The sequence below is a fragment of the Adiantum capillus-veneris genome, chromosome 4, assembly GCF_014529385.1.
Source record: "Adiantum capillus-veneris isolate H3 chromosome 4, ASM1452938v2, whole genome shotgun sequence".
Lineage (NCBI taxonomy): Eukaryota > Viridiplantae > Streptophyta > Polypodiopsida > Polypodiales > Pteridaceae > Adiantum > Adiantum capillus-veneris.
In genome coordinates this window covers 169,632,602-169,640,857 of record NC_140934.1, presented here as the reverse complement: position 1 = coordinate 169,640,857, position 8,256 = coordinate 169,632,602, and the positions used below count along the sequence as shown (strand labels likewise).

Here is an 8,256-nt window from a genome sequence, read left to right as displayed (position 1 = left end):
ATATATAGGCCCCTGGCCCTCTTCTATATATAGACCCCTTTACTACATGTGTGTCCAGTACATTGCCCGGGCTGTGCCCGTCTAGTCCTACCCTTGGCATGACATACGTGGGAGAGCTCTCATGCCAAAAGCAGAGCAATGGAAGTCCTAGAAGGAAGCACGGGCCTCATTCGCATCGCCAAGGCCTCTTGATCCACCCTTGCCCCTAACCAGGTTCACCTCCTCCACTGCTCCATCTCCTTTAGTGGCCCCACCCCTGTTTTTGATTACTTCCGTCCCGGGATCACAGGTATTTCCCTATGCTCTCCCTCATTACAGACAGTCCCATGCACGTTTCTGATGCGTGCGGCATTGTTTTTTTGGCTTCGAACCCTTTCACTTTTATGGAAGATGTAAAGTCCTCATACTGGCCAGAATCAGGCCAAAACACTGCATTTGAGCTCTGAGTTTTGTATCCATCGACTCAATTTTGAACATTACACTTTGCCTTCATCTTGCATTTAGGGCACATGCCCTGAGCATCCTTCTACAAGGCATTGTCCGTTTATACAAAACGGTTCTGTCAGATGCACCTAGCAAGTAGCCAGTTGGTTCGTGGGGTCCTTCTCATTTGTTTGTGCTTTTGAAGCTTAGATCCAAGTGTGGTAATGACCTTACTCGCAAGTCATCTAGTCAAGCCTTCAAAGATAGTGGCAACATAGAACCATTTTTATGCACCTGCGTAAGATGGTGCCCGTGCTTCCAAAGGCTGATTTTTGAAGCTACCAAGAAACGAAGAGGGATACTTAGCTGCATCACCTACCTATGGTATCATTCTGGGGATTTTCCCAATATGTGTGTTGTTGGGGAAATTCACCAGATAGATGTATAATTGCCAAAATAGCTCCTAGACAAGTGAAAGAATTAGGTGTGAGCAGATCTTGAGGGATGGGAGAAAACCAAGACTGCAATTGTCTCTGAAGTGGCTCGCTTGAAGGGGAAAGGGGGGGTGTTGGACTTCAGCAACTTTGGGATGAGCAGAAAAATTAAGTCAAAGAATGTTTTCATTTTACCATGTAGCAGTGTTCCACTTAGCCTCAAGCCTCCCTTGCAAACACAGGGCAAGAGAGCACAAAAAGTGTGTGTGTGTGTGTGCCTGAAGTGAGAGAGAGAGAGAGAGAGAGAGAGAGAGAGAGAGAGAGAGAGAGAGAGAGAGAGAAACTTGTATGAGCATTGTGTGTGTGTTTTGAAGGCTGGACAAGTTAACCAGGCTTTCGCTGGAGAGAGAGAGAGAGAGAGAGAGAGAGAGAGAGAGAGAGAGAGAGAGAGAGAGAGAGAGAGAGAGAGAGAGAGAGAGAGAGAGAGAGAGAGAGAGAGAGAGAGAGAGAGAGAGAGAGAGAAGCTTGTATGAGCATTGTGTGTGTGTTTTGAAGGTTGGACAAGTTAACCAGGCTTTCGCTGGTATCCATGATCTCAAGCAACATTTTAAACAGATCATACATTTAGAAACTAATCAAGAGCATGTTGGCATGGCAGTAGCAAGAAAGGTAATGGCTGGCTGACGGAGCTTTTAGACTGCAGCTAAGTCTTTTCACCATGTTTGTTTTGATTCTATTTACATAATGATTGTTCTAGTTGTTATCTTGTTAGAGTAAAGAAGCAGAAGTTCAGGCTCGAAGATTTAAGGTATGCTTACTAGAAGCCAGAATTCATGATGTGCAAGTAGTAGTAATGCACATCTCACCTTCATAAGATATGAGTTTGTATTATGTCAGTCAATGTGAACTGGTAAAGAATTATAAATATGTCGATGATTCCTTGCACTTTTGAAGATGATTTTGGGGGTGTGGGAGTGTGTGAAAGAGGGGGTGCTAGTCGACAGTGCAGCATCAGCCAATGCTCAGCTCCAATAATCACTAGAGTTAGTCTAGAAAATGGAGGTTTCTCACTTGCATTTTACATAGTTGCATCAGTTAACATGAAATGCATTGTCAAGGCAAAGTTTTCCAAGTGTGGATATCATGGAGTCCTCTGAATATCAACTTTCCCAAGACAGTTTTGTAAAGCTTACATAGGTCTAAGTCCCATGTCTACATTCTTAACACTCTGCATTCTAAGTCCCAAGTCTGCATTCTTAACTCAACAGGTCACTCGAGAGGGTCTCGAGTCCACGTTTTGTATGCCAGTTGAAGGGTGAGCCACAGTGCTCCGAACCCCCATCATTTGTATTGTAAAGCCGTGTTGGCTTATCAAGTCAAGGGGAGTCAGTCCCTCACTTGCTACCTGATTATTGTTTTTGGATCCATGGGTGTTGCCCACCACTATAGACCTGGCCCTAGTTTGCTATTCGGCTCTTGTTGAGCCCGTGTTCAATTTATTGCGCCCTCTTATGCTATGCATGCACTTGGGTCCTAACATTTGGTATCAGAGCTTGTCGAGATGGCCTCATTAAAGGCTTGGTTCAATGTGGAAGTTGCATCCTTATGCTTTGAAAGGGTGATGCACCGTTTAGTTGAACGTTATGATGGATGGAGCAGAGAAGAACCGGAATATGACTGGGATGCGGTGCAAGATGCTATGCATGCTTTGACTCAAACTCGCTCGAGGACTATGGAGATTTACCACAGGGATGGAGCAGTTATGATGGATGGAGCAGAAAAGAACCGGAATATGATTGGGATACGGTGCAAGATGCTATGCATGCTTTGACTCAAACTCGCTCGAGGACTATGGAGATTTACCACAGGGATGTAGATTCGATGCGGTTGGAAAGTAAGAGAACAAGGAAGGAACTTGAAGGAAAGAAAGCAATGTTGGAGGATGAGCTCCACCGGCAAGAGCAAGGGATAACCTAGCTTTTTGAGAAGGTGGCTATGATGCAGGATAAGTGGGCCACTGAGGTAGCAATTGCGAAGGAAGAGATGGATCAACAGGGGCTGGTTCGAATGTAGGCCACAGATGGCCGTTGGATTCCCCCTCGACGAGACGGATTACAAGAGGATGCGAGGCGGGTAAAGTGTACTTGATACCATACTAGGCAGCCAGGAACACGATCAAATGGTTGGAGATGTACAACAATCATGGTATATCGGGATGAGCTGGGGGGGACCAATGAACAACTAAGACGTGTGGTGAGATATGTCGGCATGAGTGGAACAGCATGTTGGGGCAGTCTATGGATGGCCGATGGGTTCCCCCTTGACAAATTAGGCTGTCCACCGAGTGGGAGCGCAACATGAGTGTGCATGAGAATAGCCAGGGTAGTAGAGACCAGATCACTACGATAGGGCGATGCAATGAAAAGGGTTGCATAATTTTCTATGGTTTTTGCAAACCAGGTGCGGTGGCGCTCAAGAAGGCATGGAAGGAAGAGATGGTGAATGTGATACATGCACCACATTGCGAGAGGGCCGGCTCCGGTGAGCACCAGCCCGCGTTTCATTCGAGTTGCTTTGCTTGGCGAGTGATTATGCACATGTTCCTACTCATTAGCTGTCAGGTGCAGCAGAATGAATGTTGTTCTTTCTCAAGATGAGTGATCCATATTTTGCTCAAGGTTCCTTTTTGTTCTTATGGAAGGGAGAGCCTTCCGTTCTTTATGGAGAGTATTGTGATCACGAACAAAGTGAGTGGATATTGTGCGTGCAAGTGTATGAGACTGAGAGAAATAGAGAAGAGAGATACGACACCAGAGACGTTGTAAAACCCTCCTCTGAAGGCCCCACTCTCGTCGGCAAGAGTGGTCTACTTATTGATTGCACAAAGGTGTACAATGATGATGCATGGACTGATGCAACTCGTGACTATGTCGGTGACGACGATGATGACTTTAGGGTTGAAATCTGCCAAAACCTAGGGGCTGTTTGTGCGACTGAAAACACAGGTTTGGCTGCGTTTTTAAGGCTGAAAATGACTGTTGTCCTTGACTCCGAAAACGCTGGTTTGATGCGGCGACTGAAGGCTGAAAACGCTGCCCAATTGCAAGTCTCTAGTTGTGTTTCGTAGGCTGCTAATGCTGGCTGAAAATGCTGATATCTACAGCCCTTTATTGCTGAAAACGCTAGTTGGCTGCAGTCCCTTGAGGGTGGATGACGATACCAAAAATGCTAGGTTGGGGACTGTTGCTGCTGTGTTTCTTGTGGAAACGCCAGGCTACAAGAGAGGATGGCCCCACAAAAACGCTGGGCTGAATGGGGAGGGGCTCGCCAAGGAATGCTTGGAGAGGGTCTTGCTGAGAGAGGGGGAGTACCTGCTGCCTGGGGGCCTATTGTGCTCCTTGCTCATATGCCCAAGAGTGCTAACTTGGGTTTGCTTATATATTTTCTTACCCAATTTGCCCTACCTACTTTTGTTGGGAAGTCACTTAAATTAATAAGTGAAAAATGTCAAAAATAGGGAAAATAGGATAAAGTCACTGGAAAAATCCCCAAACTCCCTGATGGAAATGCTTATGCTTATGCGGTGTGCAACCAGAGGATATGCATCTACACTAAGTGATTGGGCATGCACGGTCTAGGAATAGACTCACAAAAGTGCCAAATCACTTCTAATCTAGACTAACTGGACTTGACGGAAACCCTGTTATGGTGTAGTTTGTCCACGGACACATAGGGTTGGATGTGTCACGTGACATTAGCCGATGCTGGCTAAGATGGAATTACTAGACACTGGGCAGCGGGGCAGCAGATGAACGATATTCGTATAGCGACCAATAAGGCAGTGGGGCAAAGAGTCGCTCTATAATGTGGGGATTTCAATCGAGCGCTTTCAGTTGGATGATTTCTTGGATTGAGTTTATGAGGTGGATACCTCCTCGTCACATAAGTTGTGAATGCACAAACACGTGCAAAATGCATCCAAATCGACGCCAAGTTTTGGGAGGTGGTATGCTTAGAGCTCGGCATTGATCCCACGGGGTCATACATCGGTGATGCTAACATGTAGCTGGAGAGAGTAAATGTGTACTACAACGAGGCAAGCTGTGGGCGCTACGTGCCTCACACCGTGCTCATGGATCTGGAGCCAAGTACTATGGAGAGTGTTCGAACGGGCCCCTATGGGCAGATCTTCTGCCTAGATAACTTCGTCTTTGGCCAGTCCGGAGCTGGCAACAACAACTGAGCCAAGGGTCACTACACCGAAGGCATGGAGCTCATTGATTATGTCCTTGACGTTGTCCGCAAAGAGGCTGAAAACTGCGACTTCCTTCAAGGTGAGTGCCTTTAAGATCTCATTCTATCGTTCTTTATTCTATTTTATTATGTGAAATGTTGTTTTGTCATGCCTTCTTTGCCATTTCTCCGATGTTACAGTTCCATTTATGTCTGTTATAATGATTCTGTTGTCAGTTTTGTTTATATTTGACAGTGTAGCTAGCCTGTGCAATCATCTTGTTTGAAAACAATGTTCAGATCTGTCCTCAGTGAAGGTTTGAAAACAATATTCAGATCTGTCCTCACTGAAGGTTGTCAGATTTCTTTAAGTGAAATTTTCACTGTTGTTATTCTAACTTCTCTAGCTTCCTAGTATCCCCTCTCACTTGGTAGACATTGGCTTTAGATCTACGCTCACCACTCCCAGCCAGTGTTGGATTCCAAATTTGTTTCAAGTTAGCAATGATTTTCCACAAACTCTTTCTTCAATTAATGTTGATCTGTAAACTGTATACTATTTCTATGCTTGAGATGTTTGTCTATACACTATGATGCAAGCTTCTGTAGTGGCAGTCTCTTCAACATTGTGTCATTAATCCTACTGAACTGGTTGATGGTGTCTTGTATACCTGGAACGGAGGTTTTTTTTTCTGCTATAGCTACATCTTATAAAAAAGCTAGCTTTTCTCCACTGATCAGTTAAATCTGTGATTGCTTGCTTTGAAGCCTTTGTTTTGTAGTTGTTTTATAGTTTTGAGTTTTGCCTCCTGCAACAAGTTCGCGTTCTCAACAGCTTCTTTGGGCCTCATCTTATTAAGCTTCCTCTTTTCAGACTTCTTCGGCAAGGATGATGACGATGGGAGAAGGAGTTTGTGTTGACGCTCACGATGGGAGGCCAGCACCTTGCAAGTGAAGCGATTTCCAGACACAGAGTGAGTTCTCAGTTCACTTTAGTCGTGACTTAGTTTCGCCTACTCAATGCCCTTAGGCTTTAGCTATGGCGTCTGAGTCTTGACCTGCTCACGATGGGAGGCCAGCACCTTGCAAGTGAAGCGATTTCCAGACACAGAGTGAGTTCTCAGTTCACTTTAGTCATGACTTAGTTTCGCCTACTCAATGCCCTTAGGCTTTAGCTATCGCGTCTGAGTCTTGACCTGCTGATCAGTGACACTTAGTCTTGAAGTCCCGACCTGCTGGACCTGGCGTCCGAGTCCCGACTTCTTCCACTGCAGCCACCAACGCTGTTGACTCCCTGAGCCTCTCGTTTCCTGTCCGATGCACTAAATCGGCTTTTAGATCATAGTTTGAAGCATCTATCGGTAGTTACACTAAATCTTGTCACATTTTGTCAAATTTTTTCAAGGCAAGCTCGAAATCTAGCCTAAATTTTGCAAGTTAGTGATACTCACAATTTTGGGTGGTAGTGTTGTATTAACTCAATAAAGAATGTACTTAATCTCAAACTGGATGTGTGACATCATAGCATTAAAGATTTTAAGATCGTTAGTTTCTTTTACATGTAGTTACAAATTCTATAGTCTCAATTTCTCACATGGTCATATGGCTTGACCGGGTGTGTTATCTTGAGCTATAGTTTCTTGTCAAGACACATCTAGCATACCTTGGTTCTATGTGTCACACATACACAATGTTTTTATTTTGTATATAATTACAAATATAGACACGTCTAGCATACCTTGGGTCTATGTGTCACACATATACAATGTCTTTATTTTGTATATAATTATAAATATAGTCTCAAATTGGCCCATGGTCATATGGCTTGACCGGGTGTGCCATCTTGAGCTATCGATTTTTACCTTCAGTTCTTTTAGCTATCCATATGGCTTGACCGGGTCTCTTGAGCTATCCATTCTTACCAAATGTGTAGTTGTGCCTCTTTTTACGATAAAAAGCGTTAAAGATTTTAAGATCGTTAGTCTCTTTTACATGTAGTTATAAATTCTATAGTCTCAAATTTCCACATGGTCATATGGATTGACCGGGTGTGTTATCTTGAGCTATAGTTTCTTTCCAAGATACGCCTAGTATACCTTGGGTCTATGTGTCATACCACCACTTTGAAGTTAGATTACTTTGACTCTATTGAAAATGTGTTTGATTTTAACGTGTAAGATATCCTTAAATCCCAAGTGGGAGCCCAAGATGAGGTGGGGAGTTTTTTTGGAAAAAGAAATTATGTGATGAAAATCCCATGTGGGAGCCCAAGAAAAGGGTATATTGATTTTTTTTGAAAAAGAGGTCTCTGTACAAAGGAGACTCTGGCAAAATTTTTAAGATTTATATTTTATGTACAAACTCAAAATTAAACACAGATGGTGCTTTTTTAAAAGTTTCATTTTGCTTAAGCATAGACGTGCATTCGTATCACATATAATTGTTTTTGTTCAAAAAGATTAATCTTTTAATGGATTATTTTGTAATGTGTTTTGGTTGGATGAGTGAAGTTTTTCATGGTTGTTTAAGAGTATGCATTATTTGTTATTTAGAGAACAATCTATTTCATATGTGTCTTCAAACTCTATGCCATGGTCATGAATGCGAATTTCATACTCTTCATTTAGGATCCAGGTAAACCTAAGCTCCATGGAGATTAGTCTTATAAAAAGAGAGTATGTGCTTATATCGCACTGTTGTTCCGATTTCTGAATGAGTCAAATAGGAAGACATTTTCGATGTTGATTCTAAAAAAGTGTATGAAGTTCAAAGATGGTGTCCAAGTGCTCTCCTTGATTCACACTCTCTTTGGTGGATACTCTACTTGCAGTCTCTCCAAATATGCCTTGGTTTGCTAGTATACGACCAGATCTAAGGTTCATATAGACTTGTGAAGCCTTGGATAGAGTACTTACCGTCGAATTGACTTGTCATCAACTTATTCCACTTGACTTGATTGCAAATTTTTTTCAGCTTTCAATTCCTTGTTTGGAACCCGATTCCTATATCAGTTTTAATCAAGTTAGCTCTTCTTTCACAAAGAATGTACAATTTTTGCTATCTATTGTGACTGGTCTATGTGTATCTCTTCAAATTGAACTAAGTGAGTCAGCAATTGAGACTTTCAGATTCTACTTTTGCAAAAAGCCAAAGGACTAATTTGTAA

General features: G+C 43.1%; 1 pseudogene; it reads left to right on the top strand.

Moving 5' to 3' along the window:
* Positions 1-1,508: 1,508 nt before the first annotated feature.
* On the top strand, positions 1,509-5,245 carry LOC147460345 (uncharacterized; annotated as a pseudogene).
* Positions 5,246-8,256: the final 3,011 nt, after the last annotated feature.